Here is a 24,588-nt window from a genome sequence, read left to right on the forward strand (position 1 = left end):
AGAGAATGACTTTGACGAGATGAGAGAAGAAGGCTTCAGTCCATCAAACCTCTCAGAGCTAAAGGAGGAATTACGTACCCAGCGCAAAGAAACTAAAAATCTTGAAAAAAAAGTGGAAGAATTGACAGCTAGACTAATTAATGCAGAGAAGATCATAAACGAAATGACAGAGATGAAAACCATGACACGAGAAATACGTGACAAATGCACAAGCTTCAGTAACCGACTCGATCAACTGGAAGAAAGAGTATCAGCGATTGAGGATCAAATGAATGAAATGAAGCGAGAAGAGAAACCAAAAGAAAAAAGAAGAAAAAGAAATGAACAAAGCCTGCAAGAAGTATGGGATTATGTAAAAAGACCAAATCTACGTCTGATTGGGGTGCCTGAAAGTGAGGGGGAAAATGGAACCAAGTTGGAAAACACTCTTCAGGATATCATCCAGGAGAACTTCCCCAACCTAGTAGGGCAGGCCAACATTCAAATTCAGGAAATACAGAGAACGCCACAAAGATACTCCTCCAGAAGAGCAACTCCAAGACACATAATTGCCAGATTCACCAAAGTTGAAATGAAGGAAAAAATCTTAAGGGCAGCCAGAGAGAAAGGTCGGGTTACCCACAAAGGGAAGCCCATCAGACTAACAGCAGATCTCTCGGCAGAAACTCTACAAGCCAGAAGAGAGTGGGGGCCAATATTCAACGTTCTTAAAGAAAAGAATTTTCAACCCAGAATTTCATATCCAGCCAAACTAAGTTTCATCAGTGAAGGAGAAATAAAATCCTTTACAGATAAGCAAATGCTTAGAGATTTTGTCACCACCAGGCCTGCCTTACAAGAGACCCTGAAGGAAGCCCTAAACATGGAAAGGAACAACCGGTACCAGCCATTGCAAAAACATGCCAAAATGTAAAGACCATCGAGGCTAGGAAGAAACTGCATCAACTAATGAGCAAAATAACCAGTTAATATCATAATGACAGGATCAAGTTCACACATAACAATATTAACCTTAATGTAAATGGACTAAATGCTCCAATTAAAAGACACAGACTGGCAAACTGGATAAAGAGTCAAGACCCATCAGTCTGCTGTATTCAGGAGACCCATCTCACATGCAGAGACATACATAGGCTCAAAATAAAGGGATGGAGGAAGATCTACCAAGCAAATGGAGAACAAAAAAAAGCAGGGGTTGCAATCCTAGTCTCTGATAAAACAGACTTTAAACCATCAAAGATCAAAAGAGACAAAGAAGGCCATTACATAATGGTAAAGGGATCAATTCAACAGGAAGAGCTAACTCTCCTAAATATATATGCACCCAATACAGGAGCACCCAGATTCATAAAGCAAGTCCTTAGAGACCTACAAAGAGACTTAGACTCCCATACAATAATAATGGGAGATTTCAACACTCCACTGTCAACATTAGACAGATCAACGAGACAGAAAGTTAACAAGGATATCCAGGAATTGAACTCATCTCTGCACCAAGCGGACCTAATAGACATCTATAGAACTCTCCACCCCAAATCAACAGAATATACATTCTTCTCAGCACCACATCGCACTTATTCCAAAATTGACCACATAATTGGAAGTAAAGCACTCCTCAGCAAATGTACAAGAACAGAAATTATAACAAACTGTCTCTCAGACCACAGTGCAATCAAACTAGAACTCAGGACTAAGAAACTCAATCAAAACGCTCAACTACATGGAAACTGAATAACCTGCTCCTGAATGACTACTGGGTACATAACGAAATGAAAGCAGAAATAAAGATGTTCTTTGAAACCAATGAGAACAAAGATACAACATACCAGAATCTCTGGGACACATTTAAAGCAGTGTGTAGAGGGAAATTTATAGCACTAAATGCCCACAAGAGAAAGCAGGAAAGATCTAAAATTGACACTTTAACATCACAATTAAAAGAACTAGAGAGGCAAGAGCAAACACATTCAAAAGCTAGCAGAAGGCAAGAAATAACTAAGATCAGAGCAGAACTGAAGGAGATAGAGTCACAAAAAACCCTCCAAAAAATCAATGAATCCAGGAGTTGGTTTTTTGAAAAGATCAACAAAATTGACAGACCGCTAGCAAGACTAATAAAGAAGAAAAGAGAGAGGAATCAAATAGACGCAATAAAAAATGATAAAGGGGATATCACCACCGACCCCACAGAAATACAAACAACCATCAGAGAATACTATAAATGCCTCTACGCAAATCGACTAGAAAATCTAGAAGAAATGGATAATTTCCTGGACACTTACACTCTCCCAAGACTGAACCAGGAAGAAGTTGAATCCCTGAATAGACCAATAACAGGCTCTGAAATTGAGGCAACAATTAATAGCCTGCCCACGAAAAAAAGTCCAGGACCAGATGGATTCACAGCTGAATTCTACCAGAGGTACAAGGAGGAGCTGGTACCATTCCTTCTGAAACTATTCCAATCAATAGAAAAAGAGGGAATCCTCCCTAACTCATTTTATGAGGCCAACATCATCCTGATACCAAAGCCTGGCAGAGACACAACAAAAAGAGAGAATTTTAGACCAATATCCCTGATGAACATCGATGCAAAAATTCTCAATAAAATACTGGCAAACCGGATTCAGCAGCACATCAAAAAGCTTATCCACCATGATCAAGTGGGCTTCATCCCTGGGATGCAAGGCTGGTTCAACATTCGCAAATCAATAAACGTAATCCAGCATATAAACAGAACCAAAGACAAGAACCACATGATTATCTCAATAGATGCAGAAAAGGCTTTTGACAAAATTCAACAGCCCTTTATGCTAAAAACGCTCAATAAATTCGGTATTGATGGAACGTACCTCAAAATAATAAGAGCTATTTACGACAAACCCACAGCTAATATCATACTGAATGGGCAAAAACTGGAAAAATTCCCTTTGAAAACTGGCACAAGACAGGGATGCCCTCTCTCACCACTCCTATTCAACATAGTGTTGGAAGTTCTGGCTAGGGCAATCAGGCAAGAGAAAGAAATCAAGGGTATCCAGTTAGGAAAAGAAGAAGTCAAATTGTCCCTGTTTGCAGATGACATGATTGTATATTTAGAAAAACCCATCGTCTCAGCCCAAAATCTGCTTAAGCTGATAAGCAACTTCAGCAAAGTCTCAGGATACAAAATAATGTGCAAAAATCACAAGCATTCTTATACACCAGTAACAGACAAGCAGAGAGCCAAATCAGGAATGAACTTCCATTCACAATTGCTTCAAAGAGAATCAAATACCTAGGAATCCAGCTTACAAGGGATGTAAAGGACCTCTTCAAGGAGAACTACAAACCACTGCTCAGTGAAATCAAAGAGGACACAAACAAATGGAAGAACATACCATGCTCATGGATAGGAAGAATCAATATCGTGAAAATGGCCATACTGCCCAAGGTGATTTATAGATTCAATGCCATCCCCATCAAGCTACCAATGAGTTTCTTCACAGAATTGGAAAAAACTGCTTTAAAGTTCATATGGAACCAAAAAAGAGCCCGCATTGCCAAGACAATCCTAGGTCAAAAGGACAAAGCTGGAGGCGTCACGCTACCTGACTTCAAACTATACTACAAGGCTACAGTAACCAAAACAGCATGGTACTGGTACCACAACAGAGAAATAGACCAGTGGAACAGAACAGAGTCCTCAGAAATAATACCACACATCTACAGCCATCTGATCTTTGACAAACCTGACAAAAACAAGAAATGGGGAAAGGATTCCCTATTTAATAAATGGTGCTGGGAAAATTGGCTAGCCACAAGTAGAAAGCTGAAACTGGATCCTTTCCTTACCCCTTATACGAAAATTAATTCAAGATGGATTAGAGACTTAAATGTTAGACCTAATACCATAAAAACCCTAGAAGAAAATCTAGGTAGTACCATTCAGGACATAGGCATGGGCAAGGACTTCATGTCTAAAACACCAAAAGCAACGGCAGCAAAAGCCAAAATTGACAAATGGGATCTCATTAAACTAAAGAGCTTTTGCACAGCAAAAGAAACTACCATCAGAGTGAACAGGCAACCTACAGAATGGGAGAAAATTTTTGCAACCTACTCATCTGACAAAGGGCTAATATCCAGAATCTACAAAGAACTCAAACAAATATACAAGAAAAAAACAAACAACCCCATCAAAAAGTGGGGAAAGGATATGAACAGACATTTCTCAAAAGAAGACATCCATACAGCCAACAGACACATGAAAAAATGCTCGTCATCACTCGCCATCAGAGAAATGCAAATCAAAACCACAATGAGATACCATCTCACACCAGTTAGAATGGCAATCATTAAGAAGTCAGGAAACAATAGATGTTGGAGAGGATGTGGAGAAATAGGAACACTTTTACACTGTTGGTGGGATTGTAAACTAGTTCAACCATTATGGAAAACAGTATGGCGATTCCTCAAGGATCTAGAACTAGATGTACCATATGACCCAGCCATCCCACTACTGGGTATATACCCAAAGGATTATAAATTACTCTACTACAAAGACACATGCACACGTATGTTTATTGCGGCACTATTCACAATAGCAAAGACTTGGAATCAACCCAAATGTCCATCTGTGACAGACTGGATTAAGAAAATGTGGCACATATACACCATGGAATACTATGCAGCCATCAAAAAGGATGAGTTTGCGTCCTTTGTAGGGACATGGATGCAGCTGGAAACCATCATTCTTAGCAAACTATCACAAGAAGAGAAACCAAACACCGCATGTTCTCACTCATAGGTGGGAACTGAACAATGAGATCACTTGGACTCGGGAAGGGGAACATCACACACTGGGGCCTATCATGGGGAGGGGGGAGGAGGGAGGGATTGCATTGGGGAGTTATACATGATATAAACGTTATGCACATGTACCCTAGAACTTAAAGTATAATAAAAAATAAAAAAAAAGAAAAAAAATAAAAAATAAAATAAAATAGTGGCCTAATTCTCTGAAAAAAAAAAAAAAAAAAAAATCCACAAACAGAAAATGTTAACTTAGGATCTGAACACAGCTAGATACCCACCATCTGCTCTGTTCTGAGAACTGGGCCCTGGAAGAGCTGGAGACAGAGCTGAGCCCAATCCCTGGGTAGAAGAGGCCCACCTGCCCAGGTGCTTCCTCTCTGCGAGGCCCTGTCGGATGCCAACATTATCACCTCCGCACAGCTGGTTCATCCAACAAGGTGCCCAACGCAGAGCAAAGCCGAGGGTAACCGCTACCAAGGGAAGTCCAGGCCCCAAAGGAGGAGGGCTGGCTGCTCCCTTGGGGAGCTGCCCAAGGTCACCAGGCACCCAGGAGGGGCTGACCAGGTATGAAGGGACATGGAGCTAGGACCAGACCAATTTTCTACGCTTGTTAAACTTGCCGTGGTGGCACTGCTTGGATGAGTGAGCCAGTCCTGTTGTACCACTAAGGACGGATGGGCAAAACATGGCATGAACTGATGTAAGAGAATGCGTTCAAGCCAACGTGCTGAGGTGGGGACTATTCTGGACACTATTCCATGAAGCTGAAATAATGTTGTGGCCTCAATGCACTGATGTGAAGGCAGCTGCATGCAGGGAGCACAAGTGCTGGAGCTGATGCTGCGGTGTGACTCCCTGTCCCCCTAATGTTCGGGTCATCTCACCCCTCTGTGCCTCAGGTTCCAGTGGTGACACAGGGGTGACAGTCATGTCACTGCCCCTCGTGGGATACTGCAAAGCACTCAATACCAGCTGCTACTATGGGATCTATTGGAAATTTAAAATTATATACTCACCACAGAATTAAAAATGAGCTAAGGCATAATCTTGTATATATCTATGAAAACATGGTACGGGGCTTGTGGTGAACAGTTAAATTCTGGTGCACCCATACCACAGGCTACCCTTCAGCAGGGAAAAGGAGGCAACACAGCAAGCTGAGTGGGGCCCTAGGACGTTATGCTGGGTGAAAAAAAGCAAAGTCTCAGAAGGTCACATATGTTATGATCCTACTGATACAAAATCCTCAAAATGACAAAAATCATAGCAATGGAGAACACACTGGTGATTGCCGGAGTTGGGGACAGCAGGAGGTGGTGGTTGTGACTGAAAGGGGGTAGAAGGAGGTCTTCGGGTGAAGGAGGGGCACCATGTCTGGCCTGCATGGACCTCCAGGTGTGAGGATGTGCATGTGGCGGGCACCTGCGCCAGTGTCCTCTTCTTGGTTTTGGTATTGTCCTACACTACAGATGACAAAACCATGGGGAAACTGGGGAGGGTACCAGGACCTCTGTGCTACCTTTCCAACCTCCTGTGAATCTTCAAAATTAAAAATTAAAAAATATATCAGCTAAGGAAAGATAAACCATCGTGTGAAAATGCTTTCCCCATGTCGGTCCCTGCAAGGTGACTCTGCCCACACCCTCCTCTCCAGCATAGTTTTCTGCACACACATGTGTGCTCAGCTCCCACCCTCAAGGCTCCAAGATAAAACCCAGTGCACAACCTGCCAATGAGAACTGAGGCTGCAAACCATGTTCCAGTGCAAAATGGAAACACAGGAATAAGCCACACTCCAAGGAGAATGTCTAAGTCCTCTACAGAGGCCTGGCCCAGCATGCCCTGGTGCCCCATGACTGCAGTAGATATTTGCTGTCCTCCTTCCTATACATCTGCTGTTGTCCACCAAGGCATAAACAGAGACACTGACTTTTCAAACACTTCATGGTTTCTTGACTTGTTCAATCACATGGCCTTCTTTGCCAGGCTACTGTAATAGCCACTCACATGTCCAAAACCTTCAGTTAGGGAACTCTATATTCTGGCCACAGATAGAGAGTTGTGTGGATGCTGCTTTTGACAATACAGAGGTACTTCCTCCTTTTCACACCAAACCAATAGGGTCTCATGGGGCCCAGCCTCTCCTACGGCCACTCACTGTCACCCACAGTGTGTTCCAGTTCCAACCCCTAAGTCCCTCCGCTTTCTCCCAGGCTGCAAGACACTGCCAGAGGAAACTGGCCCTCCCCACAAAGTCACATGTGGTGACCCCAATAGGGCCCCCAAGTAGATGTTCCTCCTCACTGCTCTCAGCCCCATTATATCATTGCTGCAGCCATTTCAAGTCCCGGAAGACCTCGCCCAACATGTTCCTGTCCTGGGCTCCACCCTCACCATGCTTCTGTCCGCAGAGACCCCAAGGAGTTCCTGCAAGGAACGCGGTTTCAGAAAAGGGCTAAGCTCACATCTCTTCTAAGGCTTCACCCATTTTTTTCTCTGTTCCCCTATCTTTAGTTTGTCCCTGTCTTGGCTCGCTAGCTGAGACTGTTCTTTCCTTCCTCTTTCCACACCTCCTTCCATTCAAAAGAGGAAACCTTTCCAAAGAGTAGCCCTATACCAAATGTCCCAATTTCCTCATAGTTTCCGAAACCCATGTCTTTACAGCCAGGCTTCCTCCACGCTCTAACCGACCTGATCAGTTGCCTTTTCCCATGATGACCCTCCCTGCCTCCCACACACCCTTCTCCTGCAAGTCCACAGCTCCCTGAAACCCCTGCTTTCACATCTCCAGAGTCTTGTGGATGCTGTTCTTCTGCCTGGAATGCCTTCAAAGTCCAACAAAACACCAGCCCCTTCTAAAATCCAGCTCATACTCTTTCATCTTCACTTTCTCCTCATCCCTACCCACTCCTGCTGAAATTAGAAGTATTTTCTGCAAAAGCTAAGATTTCAATTCTGTGGTACTAAATACTTTCTCCACAACTCTATAACATTTGTACTGATTCCCTTCCTCCCTTGGAGTGGACAATTCTGTCCTCTTACCAAACTCAACCACCAGAGTAGCTAATAGCAGCCTGCTGAAATGTGAGTCCAATGAATGAATTACATCCCATAGAAGAAATAATATATTAATAAATATAAAATGAGAAATACAGTTTCATGTATTCTGCAAACATGTATCAGGACCTACCATTTACAGGGTATTTCCTAGGGAGTCTATAACATAAATGATACTACAGTACAGTGTATGGTCTCAGATCACAAGAAGGTTCCAGGGCAATAAGACCGACACAACTGTTTAGCTAAAAGCAAGCCTGGGATTAACTGATGTGAAATAAGCAAAAGGCACCTCGCAAACCATATGGCACTATTCAAACATTGGGGCACTTTTAAAGTTTTCTTATTGATATTATTAAATTATGCAAAACAAAGTTTAGGTAAAGGACAAATCCTGCCTGCAGAGTAACTTGAAATTTTGTGAGGAAATGATTTTAGCAAAAATAATACATCATCCAAAGACTTAGTTTTCATTATGGCAAAGATCTCTGCAAATGCAAGGATGATATCTATGAATTACACCATGTGGTATGTATATGTCATTTATTTTTAAGCAGAAAGGCCTAAAAATATCTAGTAGCATTTAGAAAATATTTCACACTTCTTTTTATCACTCCATGAATTTAAAACTAAAAAAATAAATATCCTAGCCTTAATGCAGAAAAGCAAGTATCTAAGTTTCCTACTTGAAATAAAAAAAAAAAGACTCTAAGAAGAAGATGGCATTTTCCTGTATAATTTGGACCAGGGAGACAAAAGGCCTGCAGCAAGTCTATCCAGGCAGGAGCTCTATCTCCATCAGCAGGGGCCGCCTCCTCTATCCCTAACAGCTCAGAAGCCCGTGGTAAATGCTGTTTGTTGTCAGCAGGACACATGCACCAAGTAATTCCCCTACCCTGAGCCTCCTGCCCATCCTCTCATCCCACTTCCAATCATGGCTCATTCCCCAAAGCTCCAGGAGAAACTCTCCCCTGGCACCCAATCCAGCCCTGACCTTGTCCCAGCCACAGCGTCCCTGCTGGTCTGGCTGTCAGCCCTGGTGGGGTGGAGAGAGAACCATGCCTGTACACCATACAGTGTAGCACAGGCCATGCTATTAGACCTGGGCCATATAACTTCTACCGCATTCAAATAAAATGCACAAAATGCTGATTAAGGAAGTATTGTAATGTTTACGAAGAAAGAGTTATTGTGGTTGCAATTCTATGGTGTTCTTGACTTGTAGATTCTATCAGTTACACAGATTGTCATACTTGCAGACTTCTTCCAAAGTTTGGCAAGAACAAATGGGCTTTTTTTGTGCAGATGACTCATTTACATTTTTAATTATTTTTAAACTACATGAAAAATAAATGACTACACTGAACGATTCAAAGAAAAATTAGAGTGTGTTCCCAAAATAGCCCAGGGTGGACCCCTCTCCCTGCCAAGTCCTAAGCATTAGAACCCAGCATGCCCCCAATAAGTCATTACAGCCAACACAGATGCAGCCTCCCTGCAAACACCAAGCAGTGCGGGCCTGCAGGACTCAGTGCCTCACAGAACCAGTGGATACCTGTGGTCATTGCCAGAATCGTGCGGTGACCCCGCACCCTTCCATTCCCAAGGCAGAAGCTTCAGCTCCTTTCTACCTCCCACCTGCCATGTTAAGTCACAGGCCGTGCACCTTAAAGGCTGGAGGCCATCCACAGAGAGGACCCTCCCAAACAACTCCCAACTGGGAATGGCCCCAACAAACACCGTGAACTTGAAGTCTCTCTTCTTTCGGGGCTGCTCGGCTTTCTCAGTGGTACTGTCTCTTCATGTTACCCACAGCCAGTGGGATCATGTTCTCTGTTCCCTCTCAACTATCAGAACCAGCCTTTCGGACAGGATCTCCTGAGGTTTCTGCTAGTAAGGTATAAATAACAGATTCCCTGGAAGGGTTGAAAATTGGAAAGGAAATAGGAAATTTTAAAATCTTCCACTTCAAGACAACTGGTTGGATGAATGGGGGAGATGGTGGCTTTATTTTTCTTTTGAAGAAAGTATACAAAGGTGGACACTGGACAGGTAGAGGCAAGGTGACTATGGAAGCATCTCATAGCTGAAGCTTGCTCCCATCTCCCATAACATAAAGGCATTCATGGCAGGGGGTGGGGAGTCTTTCTCCTCCACCTATTCAAAGTGATCTTTAGAAGGTCTGCATCACTCCAGCAAACAGCGTCCAGGTTGGTTCTTGCCATATTCAACCCTATTGAAATTATCCTAAGGCAGACCCGTCAGCTGAGTTACTGCTGAAAGAAAACCTGGAAGGGTTATTCTACTTAAATTAAAAATAAACAAACAAACACAAGGCCAGGCGCAATGGCTCATGTCTGTAATTCCAGCACTGTAATCCCAGCACTTTGGGAGGCCAAGATGGGTAGATCACTTGAGGTCAGGAGTTCAAGACCAGCCTGGCCAACATGGTGAAACCTCCATCTGTACTAAAAATACAAAAGTTAGCTAGGCATGGTGGTGCATGCCTATAATCCCAGGTACTCAGGAGGCTAAGGTGGGAGAATCGTCTGAGTCGGGGAAGGGGAGGCTGCAGTGAGCCGAGATCATGCCACTACACTCAAGCCTGGGCGACACAACAAAACAGGCTTTGCATACAGAATTGTAACACAGAGTCTACCACTTTGAGGCACATCAAAAGATAAAGATATGAGTTTAATATAAAGAATTCTCCTCCTACTGTGCATCTGTGGTTATGAAATGATTCATGTCATAAAACTTACATATAAAATAATACTGCTCTATTCCATTGCTTTAGAATATGAAATAAGAGATATGATTTTATGGGGAAGACTACACTTAATTGGAAGGGAAGAGAAGAAGAGCAACATGTCCCAACCATGGGCTTTGCAGTTCCTCAAGGAGACACCAGCAAGACACTTCAGAGGACCCCAGGAACCACAGCCACCCCCTAAAAAAAAAACTGTCAGATGATCCATTGGTTCTTGTTATTCAACCTCACATTCAGTTGGATGGTACAAGATGGAGGGCAGGGGTCTAAAAATGTGTATTTTGAGTGCATGTACATTACACAAGTGGTAAATTACTCCCCATTTTACAAATAGGACACAAATGATTCTTTGGAGATTATTTTCTAATGGCACAAAATATCTTTTGTTTATATCAGCTTTAACACTCCTCAATCTACCCAGTCTTTGTAAATACCTAAATACAAATCGTTTAAATTTAAAAGAACTAGGAAATAGATTTTAACAACAAAATTTTAAAAAATAAAAATGAAAGATGCCTCAGACAGAATAATGGGCATAGGCACAACAATGTCACCTAGTGGTTAAATTTTTAAGGAGAAAATTATTCAGTCATCCCCAAAGCTACAGAAGCACCTCAGATACAAATGTATTCAGGGATAACTTTACAATCTTTATCATCTGAACAAAAATTTACTTTTTCTAAGCCCATTATGTAATTAAGATTTGGAAGATATACTGGGATAAACCAGGTTAAGACCCATTCTGAACATATCTTTTTCTAAAATAGACATAGTACAGTTTATTTACCCAAGTCTGCATTTATACCTATTCAATATGTTTAAATGATGGAACTTTTGAATCCATTTGTGAATCTGTCTCTCAGAACTCCTGTGTATGGGATCCAGATGAACGGTGTTCAAGGCAAGGCTATTTGTGAACCCTGGTGAGTGAAGGGGACCCCAGCCAGGGAACCATCCATTGGGTGACATGAGGACATGTAACCCCAAAACTGAATTTTTGAAAGCGAAGGCAATGGAGTGAACGCAACAGACACAGAAAATCCATTGCTTAACCCTAAGCATGAAACATTCCTGGAAATCTCTCATCCTTCCCACAGAACATGTGCCTGGAAAGGTGAGCATGAAACCATTCTCGCAGGATGAGTCATGTTTGAGATGAGGGCAGAGCATGGAATCCAGAAGTGAACATGTCTTAAATCCTTCAAAGATAGATTAGACAAGGAAAGATTCCAATGTCACTCCTTTTAATCACATTTTTATTAGTGTAATAAATTTTGTAACTTCTCTTCTCCAAGCAGAGAATATCCACATTTCTTTGTAATCATCTTTGTTCCTACTTGACACTTTCCTTTTACTTTTGCTCCTCAATGAAAGCTTTATTTTTGCATTTTCACCACGCTATAATTCTTTTGTTGATCAGAATAACAACTGGATTACCAGACAATGCTGCCAGGAGCCACCAGACCTAAACTGGGCACAGAGGCTCACATTCAAACCCTCTGCAGAGCTGGCTGTGAAAACTCTACCAGGAACTGCCTTAAAGAAGAAAATTTTTCTTGAGAGCTGAGGCAGGCAGATCGTTTGGGGCCAGGAGTTCGAGACCAGCCTGGCCAATGTGGTGAAACCCCGTCTCTAACTAAAAATACAAAAATTAGCTGGGTGCGGTGGCGTATGTTTGTAATCCCAGCTACTCAGGAGGCTGACGCAGGAGAATTACTAGAACCCAGGTGGCAGAGGTTACAGTAAGCCAGGATCGTGCCACTGTACTCCAGCTTGGGCAACACAGTGAGACTCCATTAAAAAAAAAAAAAAAAGAAGAAGAAAAAGAAAGAAAATACAGAGTTGACAAACCTCCACCAGCTGGCCAGCCTGGTAATCACGGCTCTGTCCTCTTTCTGATGGGCCTGTGTCCACCCCACACCAAATAGCCTTGCAGCCAGAAAGTGATGGTACACACTCAGAGAACTCATCCTATAAGGTGGACTTTACAATTGCCAAAGCAGAGAAATTTTGCTCACCAATTTATTACTGTCAGTTGACTATGCTATTGTAATTATAAAATTTAATTAAATATTACGTAAACTGATGAAATTAAAGTTTGAAAATAAAAATAGTTGACAGTTTCAAGAAAACTTTGTAAAATGCTGTGGACAAATTTTATAAAGGCTATCTTTACTTTTTAAAAATATTATTTAATTGAGTGTGGGCAAGAAAACTGAAAATGACAAGAGTGGGAGGAATTATAAAAATACAGAAGCATTTACTTCCCAAATTTTTGTGCAAGTATCTTTTATTGTCCAGGTACTTTTAAAAAACAAACTGAAATTTTTAGTTCATATATTACTAAGATGGTTTACAAAGTTGTCCTTGAACCTTAAACACTGGACCCATATGGCCAAGCCATCATAAATAAAATAACTAAGGTATTATATAAGCTGAATGTAAGCTGGAGAAAGGTGGCAGTCCTTCACACACAAAGCTACAGATGCACAGCTTGCTGAGTAGAGATGGGCTGGATTTCAGCCCCTCTTGCCGCCTTGACTCGAAACCCTGATGCTGGAAAGCCCAAAAGACTGATAGAGCAGCTCTGCCCTCACACAAAAGAGGGGCCTCAGCCACATCAAAGAATTGGCCAATAAACATACCTCTAACATACCTTTTCATTAAAATAACTAAGGTATTATGTGTTATATTTTATGGCTTCCTGCTTTAAATTACTATTGAAAATAATTGACCTATTTATGATGATTTTTACAGTGCTATTAAATCTACTTAATGATGATCATATTCTAATAATAGGTAACAGTATACATTCTAAATTTTAAATAATCAATAACATCTCGAGCAGCAACTGTTAAAGGTCACCTGAGTGGCAGAGGACTGGGGTCAAACCTGCAAATTAGAACACATAAAATATACTAAGAAAAGGACACCAAGAGAATGTGTATGACATGCCAGGTATTTTGCTTCCTGCAAACTACATAGCTATTAACTCTAGGAGCTCAAAGAACAAAATATATCCAATACAATATTGGCTCATAATATTCCAGGGGAGAAGGCTGAATGTTAACAACTTTGTGTTACAGGAAACTGCTGGTAAGAGAGGATTCTGTGCCCTTGTTTCAGGACACTGCCAGCTACACAAAGGTGTGACAACTTAAACCACCCATGTGTGATCATTCTCAAGTGACCTCTGCCAAATGACTCACACAAAGCTGCCCTAGCTTACAATAGTTGAGATTCACTTAGAATTTATTTCTAACACTAGTTATCAAGATTTAGATCCATATCAAGATCCTTGAAGGCAAGGATCATATCTCTAAGTTGTATTGCATTCTCTGTCCTTCATAGATTATTGGCTGACATGGACATCATCGTTAATTGTACTGTCCCCACTGCACACCCAGATCACAGTACCAGACACACAGTGTACACTCAACCAGTATCTGTCAGATGGAACACACAGTGATGAGAAGCAACTGAAATTTTGAAGCCTAAAAGATGTTGAAAGATTGGTACAATAAACTACCCTCAAACTACTCCATGATCCATTTTCCCTTTCTATGCATACTTGCATGTATATACACACACACACACACACACACACCATTTTTCCTTTCTGAATCATTTGAAAGTTGCTGAAAAAACAGTACTGCACTCTAAAGTCCTTTAGCACGTCTCCTAAGAGTAACAGCAGTCTCTATGTAAGCTCAATACCTTTATCACACCTAAGAAAACAGGATCCCACATATAATCCAAACACAAACTTCCTCGATGTCCTTATGTGATCTTTTACAGCTTTTTCTTTTAATCCAAGATACAATCAGGGTTCATGCACTGCATTTTAGATCTCTTTAGAACACTCTCCCCTGAGTTTTTGTTCTGTTTTGTTTTTCATGACATTGGCTTTTTAAAAACAGCCTTATTGAGATATAATTCACACACCATATAATTCACCCATTTACGTCGTACAATTCAATAGTTTGTCATATATTCACTGTGTTGCGGGACCATCACCACAATTTTAGACTCTTTTTATCATCCCCAAAGGAAATCCCAAACCCATTAGCATTAGCAGTCACCCCCCCTTCCCACCTTTTTTCTTCCAATCTCCCCAGCCCTAGACAACCACTGATCCACTATTAATACTTTGCATCTCTATGGATTGGCCTGTTCTGGACATTTCACATAAGTGAAATCATACAATATGTATGCTCTGTGACTGGCTTCTTCCATGTAGCCTACTGTTTTGAAGGTTCATCCATGTGTCAGTACTTCATTGCTTTTACTGCTACCTAATAATTGTATTAATATATCACATTTTATTTATGCATTCAGCAGCTGATAGACATTTTAATTATTTCCATTTTTTCATTATAAGCAATGCTGCCATTAACATTTATGTACAAGTTTTTGTGCAGACATATGTTTTCACGTTTCCACTGAGAAGTAAAATTCCTGTGTCATATGCCAGAAGTCATGTTTAACATTTTGAGAAGCTGCCAAACAGTTTTTCAAAGTGACTGCACCCTTTCACCATTTCCATAAGCAACGGATGAGGGTTTCAATTTCTCCATATCCTTGCCAATGCTTGTTACTGTCTTTGATTACAGCCATCCTAGTGGGTTTGAAGTGGTATGTCACAGTGTTTTTGACTTGGATTTACCTAATAACTAATGATATTAAACATCTTTTCATGAGCTTATTGGTCATTTGAATATCTTTTTTGGAGAAACGTCAGCAGAAATACTTTGGCCATTTTCCAATTGGGTTATTCATCTATTTAAAGTTGAGTTGTAAGAGTTCACAACTTCAGAACACATTCTGGATATAAGTCCTTAAGAGATAAGTGATTTGCAAATATTTTGGATACAAGTCCTTAAGAGATACATGATTTGCAAATATTCTATCCCATTCTATAGGCGTTTTCACTTTCCTGATGGTGTTCTCTGAAGCACAAAAGTGTCTTTAATTTTTACGAAGTCCGCGGTGGCTCAAGCCTGTAATCCCAGCACTTTGCGAGGCCGAGACGGGCGGATCACGAGGTCAGGAGATCGAGACCATCCTGGCTAACACGGTGAAACCCCGTCTCTACTAAAAATACAAAAAAAAAAAAAAAAAAAACTAGCTGGGCGAGGTGGCGGGCGCCTGTAGTCCCAGCTACTCAGGAGGCTGAGGCAGGAGAATGGCGTAAACCTGGGAGACGGAGCTTGCAGTGAGCTGAGATCCGGCCACTGCACTCCAGTCCGGGCGACAGAGCGAGACTCCGCCTCAAAAAAAAAAAAAAAAAAATTTTTACGAAGTCCAATTTATCCGTTTTCTTTTGTCCCATGTGCTTTTGGTGTCATTTCTAAAAAGGCCTTGCCTAACCCCAACATCATAAAGATTTATTACTGTGTTTTCTTCTAAGACTTTTATTGTTTTAGCTCTTATATTTTGATCTATAATCCATTTAAAGTTAATTTTTGTGTATAGTATCAACAAGGAGTCCAACTTTATTGTTCTGCATGTGAATGTCCAGTTGTCCTAGCACCATGTGTTAAAAAACCACTGAATGTGGTTGGTGCTCTTGAATGTGGTTGGTGCTCTTGATGAAAATCATCAACTGACCATAAGTGTAAGTTAAGGGTGTATTTCTGAACTGTCTGTTCTGCTCCATTGTCCTGTCTATCCTTGTGCCTGTACCACACCTTCTTAATTACCGTAGCTTTGTAGTAAGTTTTGAAATCAGGAAGTATGAGTCCTCCAAGATTGTTTTAGCCCTTCTGGGTCTCCTGAATTTCCACGTGACTTTTAGGATCATGACACTGAGTTCTGTGAGGAGACTCCACTGCAGCTGTTTTGAAGAATACTCTCAATTTGTTCAATTGTTTCTTCATAATCCAGATTAAAAGCTTTCTGGGGCAAGAACACTACAGAGGAGTATAGGTGATTTCTCCTAGCATTATATAAGGGCATAATATTGGCACATATTATCAGGTTGTCCCCAGCAGGAGGGGTTGAATTTAAGCAATAGCTTAAGAGGCTAGCCTCTAGATTATTCCATTGTAATGGTTGTTTTCCCTTTTATAAGTAGTAGGTAATCTGTGAGATAATACCTGAGAACACATAAATATCTAATTCTCCAACAATCTTTCAAAACCCAGTGATTTTATCACTCAAACCTAATTCTTGCCTAGGTCAAGGTTGCAAAACGATGATTTTTAAAATGCATAATTTTAGCCAGGCACAGTGGTTCACACCTGTAATTGCAGCACTTTGGAAGGCCGAGGCGGGCAGATCACCTGAGGTCAGGGGTTCAAGACCAGACTGCTCAACATGGCGAAACCCAGTCTCTACTAAAAAATACAAAAATTACCCGGGTGTGGTGGTGGGCACCTGTGTTCCCAGCTACTCGAGAGGTTGAGGCAGGGGAACCATTTGAACCTGGGAGGCGGAGGTTTCAGTAAGCCAAGATGGAGTCACGGCATTCCAGTCTGGGCAACAGACTCCATCTCAAAAAAATAATAAATAAATAAATATATAAAATGCATGATTTCTTCAGAATTTATTAAGCTGACATTCTCTCTATTTGAGTAACACTTCAGACTCCTGAATCTTTTAATTTAATATATTACAATCTATTAGTACGATTATTCTTGCCAGCAGGAGGTCCTGTAGCCTACTCCTGGGTTTCTTTTTTTGACTTACTCCACAGGCCTTTGAACACCTTCTTGCTTTCCAGCACAAGATGCCCCAGGCACAACCTTGTCAAGATCTGTAATCTGCCATTTCTCCAAGGATCCATGTGGGAAACTGTAATTAGTGTAACTGTTGGAAAGGTATCATTGCTATTTATTTTATATTTATATTTATATCCATAGAGTGAAAAGGTGAGAGAATTCTTACTGCTTGTAGCCCTTCTTCCACAATTAGAACTTTCATTCCCAATAACATCAATGTATTTTATTTTTTTGTACCACCTACAATACCTACAAAATAATTGAAGCATTACAACACAACACCATTACCAACTATAATTGCACCAGGTAAATCTCAACAGTTCTTTGCCATTTCTTTTGTTCTTAAAATATGTTCCAATAAAGATATATGATCTCAGAAAACCGTTCAAAATTATCAGAATTAAGTCTTTATTCCGGGCAGTTGTGTTATCAACTTTAGACAGATTCCTTTGTTTCTGTTTTTCCACTTTAAAATTTCCTTTTTTCAATTTTGATGGTATTCTGTTTTCTGAATATATAAACACTTGTGTAGTTCAAAATCAAAATTATATAACCAACCCATATTCAAAGAAATCTAATTCCTATTTTTATGTTGGATACCGCATTCCCACACATCCTCATTCTTCCTTTTTTTTTTTTTTTGAGTTGTTTTTCTCTGTCAAAAGAAAGCAAATATGTGTTTACTCTTGTTTTCTCTTCTTTCTTGCAAAAAGATATACTATAAATAATTTCCATGTGCCCTCTTCGTTGACAATGATTACTGCAAATCACTCCATGTCAGTTCATAATGATTTTTCACTTTCACTTTTATGGCTGACGTAAAGTGACGTTCACAGATGAGGCGAGACTGTGTTTCAAGCGTTTTTGAAAAAAAATGGAAGGATAAGAGGCGTCTGATCTCCAATGATTACACTGTAGTCCTTCCAGTATAGAAGTATTATTTGTGCTAAATTGAGTCCTACATATAAACTTGTATATAAGGGAAAACACATTATTCACTTGCAACAAATAGACAAATATAAACTACCTTCAACATCAAATTTAGAACTGAACTAAACCAAACCAAAACAAACTGGCCAATGTTCAAACAACATCCTGGTAACATGCACATATACCCCTGTATCTGTCTTCCTTCCTTCTCTTTCCATCCCCCATTTTTCCATCTTCTTTGAGGTACAGGTGGCCCCCCAATCCTCTCCACCACTCAATCAGATTCTAGAATGGTTGACTACTAGAATTCTCTAGAAAGTGGCCTACTCAGTTCTTGTGAGTTCAGCAACCAAGATGCACTGATCTCTGTGAATGCCGGCTTTTTCATAAGCTCCACAGCCACCATCTGACCTCATGAATGGGACTGCAGAAGGTGAAAAACACCAACCCTTGGGCAGTCGATTTCAATTTGTGTTACATTTTCTCGTGATCTTCCTCAGACCTTATCACAGGGCTGAATAAATGTGGTTGCTGTATTGGTTTCTCAGTTGATTACTATTTAAAAGCTCTAACAGCATTTAAAAAGTTACATCTTATACCATACTTCAATCTCTATGTATCCCTTCTCACTTAATTAAAAAGTACGTTGCGGATAGTTCAAGCTGCTACCCAAACATATATTTCTGAAAGCTAAGTCACACTAAACCCTAAATCACAGGATCCATGTGAAGAGTGAATCAATCTGAATATTTTACACTATTTCTGACCCTGCTATGTAGAATATGCAAGTTTCGCTTGAGTATAAACAAACGTTTAAAATACATGATGTAATTAAGAGAAGAATAATCGTAGCAACCTCCTTCAGCTGTTATGAGGATAAAATGAGGAACTGCTGCCCAAGACACTGCTGGGCAACATCATCAGTGTTAGCGTCAGAGACAGTAACATCCAACCCATTGTGTGACTCTAAAGATTCATTCTCTGGGAAACTCATTAACCACCACAATGCAGCCCTTCCTATATTTCCTCTTTATAAAATTATTAGGGACCAAACTAGAGAAACAGTGTGGAACAGTATCCTCCAAGGCTTCCTTCATTTGCAGTGAGACCACTTGCCTTTCATTCCCGCATCGTGCCCATCCCATGAGGGAGGGTCTGCATATTTGAGAGGCTGGAGGAACATGCTCAGAAGTTTGGCCAGGCCTGGGTTCATCCATGGAAGAGGACAAAGAAGGGGACTGAGCATACTCTAGCAATGACCAGTGGCTCGACTAGGAAAGTTCTCTGCCGAGATCACTTCCTCCTGGCAAAAACAAGGGCTCCACAGGGCTTAGGGTGGAGAACAGAGACTCAGGATGAATCATGGGCTGTGGTGAGCCAGGCACTCGGTGGTGTCACCTCAGGAGGTTCCAATGACCTCACATCAAGGTGGTGTGCCGATGCAGGAGCAATGCAAGCCTTGAAGGTTGCCCCACCCAACACGGCCACTCAGCTGACCAACGAGACTCCAGCCCAGCCCCTGCTCTGTCCCCTAGATTGTGCAGAGTTTGAGAAGCCCAGCTCCTGAGGGCAAGGCCAGATCTCACAACCAGGGTTCTGGGGACCTGGGCCAGCATGTAGCCATCTCTCCACCAAAAGCTTGGCCTCTATTTTTACTCCTTGCTCTAACACACCCATGGTTAAAGGATTTCTGAAATGTGTTCTGGAATGCCGTGTGGCTCAGCTGAGACCCTGGATTCCATGTCACACTTTCCTAGCAGCTGCACTATCAAGCCCAAGCACAAAGACAAGAGTGTTTCCAGGCGGCCCACCCAAGACAGCAGTCCTTTAAATTGACTCCTCGTCATATTGCCCTGGGTACTTTAGCTGGCAAAGAACAAATTAGCATTCTCAATCTATATATACTGTAGCACACTAAATAAAGGGCTGGAGCCGAGGCACAAAAGGTCGGGCCATGAAATTCCCTGCAGGAGCCTGGGTCCCACCATTCTACTCTCAGGCTCTTTGGAAAGCTGACGCCCAGGGCCACAAGCAAGTCTTTGTGTGTCAGGAGGGCCCACTGCTGGGGCTTTCAGGGCACACAATAACTCACAGGCTGTGTCCAATTTCAGAACACAACAAAGAGGCAATGACCACACCCACATGGGCCTGGGCTTTCACTCAGGAGTTCCTCATGAAAAAGCACCATGGAAGATGCCCAGGGGCAGCACCACTACCGGGATCCACATCCACCCACCCTAGCAAGGCCTCCAGGGCACTCCTGCAAGCCTCACGTGGTTTCACAGATCCCAGGCAGAAGCAGGGCCAGTGTTACTACCACCACCAGTGAGGAAATGAAAGCCCGGAGAAGCTGTGAGACTTGATGAAGGTCACCAACTGGCTAAATGATGACAGGTGCTCTAATGAGAAGTTTTATTACCTCACTATATTGTTTTACTCAAAAATATTTCCTGTCTGACAGCTGCTTCCCGGATTTACTGTTTAAAGTGAGTAATTCCACTCTTCTTAGACATGGAATTTTACATATAGCACCAGAGCACAGTTAAGGATTCCTTTACTAATTTTCCTTACTCATTTATTATATAAAATAGACACAAGACTTGAACAGGGAATGAGGAAGCCCAGAAGAGCAGAAACTAAACCAGTCCAGTGGAAGTGTCATGTATGTTGTTGCATAGCCTGCATTCCAGACTAGCAAGACAAGGCTCTGAGCTTCCTAGTGGTCATGGCAAAGATGAGATGCAAAGCCAGATTTAAAGCTCCCAAGTCACAAGATAAAAGAAGACAGATCCAGAGAACCAGTGCCCTGCAGCCCTCATGCTGAAGACGAGGTGTGCAATACTGAATTATGTCCCTAACAACGTGCCAAAACCAAAAAATACAAACATGGTTTTCCAACAGTTGCTTCTCCCCTCAATCAAACCTACATCACACCAAGGCTCCATTCAGTAGAAGTCTTTAAATACAGAGACCAAACAATGCAAATATGCCATTCTTTTGTTTTGTCTTGATTGAGGATAAAACGACAGCATATCTAAAGAAAGTAGAGGAAGAGAACACAGTGGACACATACACTGAACTGTGTCGGGCACCACCACGATTTTACAAATCATGGAATTAATTTGGTATATCCAGAATACTGTTAAGCAATATGCAAAGGTTCATTCTGCGTAAGAAAGGTAGGCTTATACACTTCAATGTTTAAGTTGAATATGCTTTCATTTGAGAACAAGTTACTTATTCTGGGATTATGTACATTTACAGATAAACCTATATATAAATATACATAATTTTATAAGATGTATACATAAAATATATTTCAGTTAAAATTGTTTTCTAAAAATATTGCTAATATTTGGCATTCATCACACAAAATATGAAAGAATTTACACACTAGAGCCATTTTAATGTTTAGTAAAATAATCTGATCTTTAAAAAAACAGATTCACAAAAACACTAAAATCTCACTCAGATTTTGATGAAATCTTCCCTGTCTATTCCTGTAAGACCTGCAATTAGGTATTGATAATCAATGAGGAAATGTTTTGATTAACGAAATTAAACTTTAAAGCTAAGCTTTAGGACACTGTGTATTTGCTGTAACAAAGAAAATTCATTATTCATTTACCTGTAATATAGTGTATTTGTTTGCTAATTTTTAAATTACTTTCCTGGAAATAAGATAGCTCTTTTCAAAATATACTTTTTTATAACTAGAAGCAACACTTAATTAGTGAAGACAGTTATAACTGACTACCATAAACAAATTAAAAGAAACTGTTATTATTTAAAAGTGTATAACTCTTCAATGAATGGTTAAAAACATATACTTTTTTTGCTTTTCGAAGAGACAAGTGAACATTTATTTTTGTGCTTTTCTTCCTATGTATATTTCAAGTCTTTTTCAAAACAAAGCCCCAGGAATCTCCAGATTCAATTATGTCCCTGGGCTTGGCTGATTGCTGCAGGAATCTTAGGGAGCCTTATACAAATGCTAGAGTTACTCATTTACCAACATTAAACCCTAGGACAGACCACACAACAAAGCAGGACTCCTTCCTCCATGGAATGTGCTGATTTCAGATGAGGCGGCAGCCAATGTAGAAAACACTGGAATTTTTCCTTAGAACTGGACTGTGATGAGAGGTGCTTGCCATGAACGTCACCTACTGTCTTTTCTTTGACCCTTCCTTTCAGTTTTTGAAGATCAAGCAGGAAATAATCTTCTCTGAAGATACTTGATAAAAATTCCCCCCAAAAAGCAAAAACATATGCTTCTACTGCACTGATAAAAATTTACTGCAGTGTGGCACCTAAAAGTAATAACAACAGCAATAAAAAGTAATTTCAAAAAAAGTTAAGATTTCTTCAGCAAAATAAATGATTCACATTTTCAAGTCCTTTTTGAAATCAGTTATTAATATTATTCCTTCCTCATTTCCAGCTAAATGACCACAGCAACACAGTTTTTTGCTACTCAACATCTTTAAGCCTATAACTCTTAGGCTATGCATAGCCCGATGTCCTAATCAGGCATTCATTGCTCCCAGCAGGTCTCCATGTGTTAGAACCAGCCTCCTCTTTCCTTCCAATCTCAAGGTTACTCTTAATAGTAACCCAATCTCGGCCGAGCGCGGTGGCTCATGCCTGTAATACCAGCACTTTGGGAGGCCCAGGCGGGTGGATCACTTGAGGTCAGGAGTTCAAGACCAGCCTGACCAACATGGTGAAACCCTGCCTCTACTAAAAATACAAAATTAGCCAGGTACAGTGGTGGGTGCCTGTAATCCCAGCTACTTGGGAGGCTGAGGCAGAAGAATCACTTGAACCTGGGACGTGGAGGTTGCAGTGAGCCAAGATCACGCCACTGCACTCCAGCCTGGGCGACAGAGTGAGACTCCAGCTCAAAAAAAATAAAAAAAGAGTAACCCAATCTCAAGGTTACCGGTAGGAATACTAGTAACTGCAAAAAGAACTTTTAAGTGGCAAGGCATGGCCCATCAAAAATCAGCCCAAGGGCAGTTTTCAGCCCTGCCTCACCTGGGTCTAGTTCAGCTGGTGGATGAGCGGATTGATGTGTTCACCCCAACAGCCAGCCAGGTGAGCCCATCTCCTTGAGGAAGCCCACTCTATTTGTGGTAGCATGATGGGCCACTGAGAGGTGGAAAGGCGCAAAAACCATGAGATCTCCTGGAAATGCTTCCCCAGGAAGGCAATTTCACGAATGAGGTCTTCCAAGCCAATGACACCAAACCTCCCCAAGTGCTCCTCATCACTGTGTCATCTGAGAAACAGTCTTCTTCTTGACTTTGGTTCGTCCACCTTTCAAAATGAGTGTACAGGCAGACTTCAGATGTGGAAAACCCCAGGTCATATAAGTTTCCACTATACGCAGCATTTTTAGGTTCTGGGGGGTGACTTTTACAAAGACACCACTAAAAATTTTCTTTGGGCAAAGTCTTGCCACGGTTCTCTGCACCAGTAAACTCACGCCATTCATCCTTTCAATGCGTACAATGAAGGCCAAGGAAAGTTATCTGGCAATTCCAAGGCATGAGGTCTCACTTCTAGTTGTCTGAGACGCATCTTGTCACATTTCTGCCGCCAGGAATCATATAAGAATGATTCCAGTCACTTAATGTGAGCCCTTTTCCTTTCCTCTGCTCCTTCTTTGCCAAAGGTGCCTGCTTTGCCTGGGTGGCTCTGAGGACTTGATAAGCCTTCCTCTTTTTCAGGAGATTTTCTGGAACCAAAGGGATTTTTCTTTGCTTTTGCTCCGTCATCTTTCTCGAGTTGTAGCTACTGATCATGTGCAACCCTACCACATGGGGAAGATGGTGCTCGCTCTATCAAGACCGTATACTATTTTTTTTTTTTTTTTTTTTTTTTGAGACAGAGTCTCGCTCTGTCGCCTGGGCTGGAGTGCAGTGGCCGGATCTCAGCTCACTGCAAGCTCCGCCTCCCGGGTTTACGCCATTCTCCTGCCTCAGCCTCCCGAGTAGCTGGGACTACAGGCGCCCACCACCTCGCCCAGCTAGTTTTTTGTATTTTTTAGTAGAGATGGGGTTTCACCATGTTAGCCAGGATGGTCTCGATCTCCTGACCTCGTGATCCGCCCGTCTCGGCCTCCCAAAGTGCTGGGATTACAGGCTTGAGCCACCGCACCCAGCCAAGACCGTATACTATTTCTAAAGATCTAAAATAAATTATGAAGTGGCTCTTGTCTATCTCATTTATAGAACAGGATAATATGTAAAGTTTGCATTGAAAATAAAAAGGGAGAAAGATCACATGACTTGAATTCATCCTTTC

At 41.4% G+C, this 24,588-nt stretch overlaps 1 protein-coding gene and 1 pseudogene across 9 annotated transcripts in view; both read right to left on the reverse strand.

The window, feature by feature from the left end:
* The window catches only part of COBL (cordon-bleu WH2 repeat protein), a 323,275-nt gene that overhangs the window by 239,732 nt on the left and 58,955 nt on the right, over positions 1 to 24,588 (reverse strand). The window lies entirely within an intron of this gene.
* Positions 23,323 to 24,086, reverse strand: LOC117073454 (annotated as a pseudogene).

The sequence above is a fragment of the Trachypithecus francoisi genome, unplaced genomic scaffold (genome assembly GCF_009764315.1).
Source record: "Trachypithecus francoisi isolate TF-2019V2 unplaced genomic scaffold, Tfra_2.0 Lachesis_group4, whole genome shotgun sequence".
Classification (NCBI taxonomy): domain Eukaryota; kingdom Metazoa; phylum Chordata; class Mammalia; order Primates; family Cercopithecidae; genus Trachypithecus; species Trachypithecus francoisi.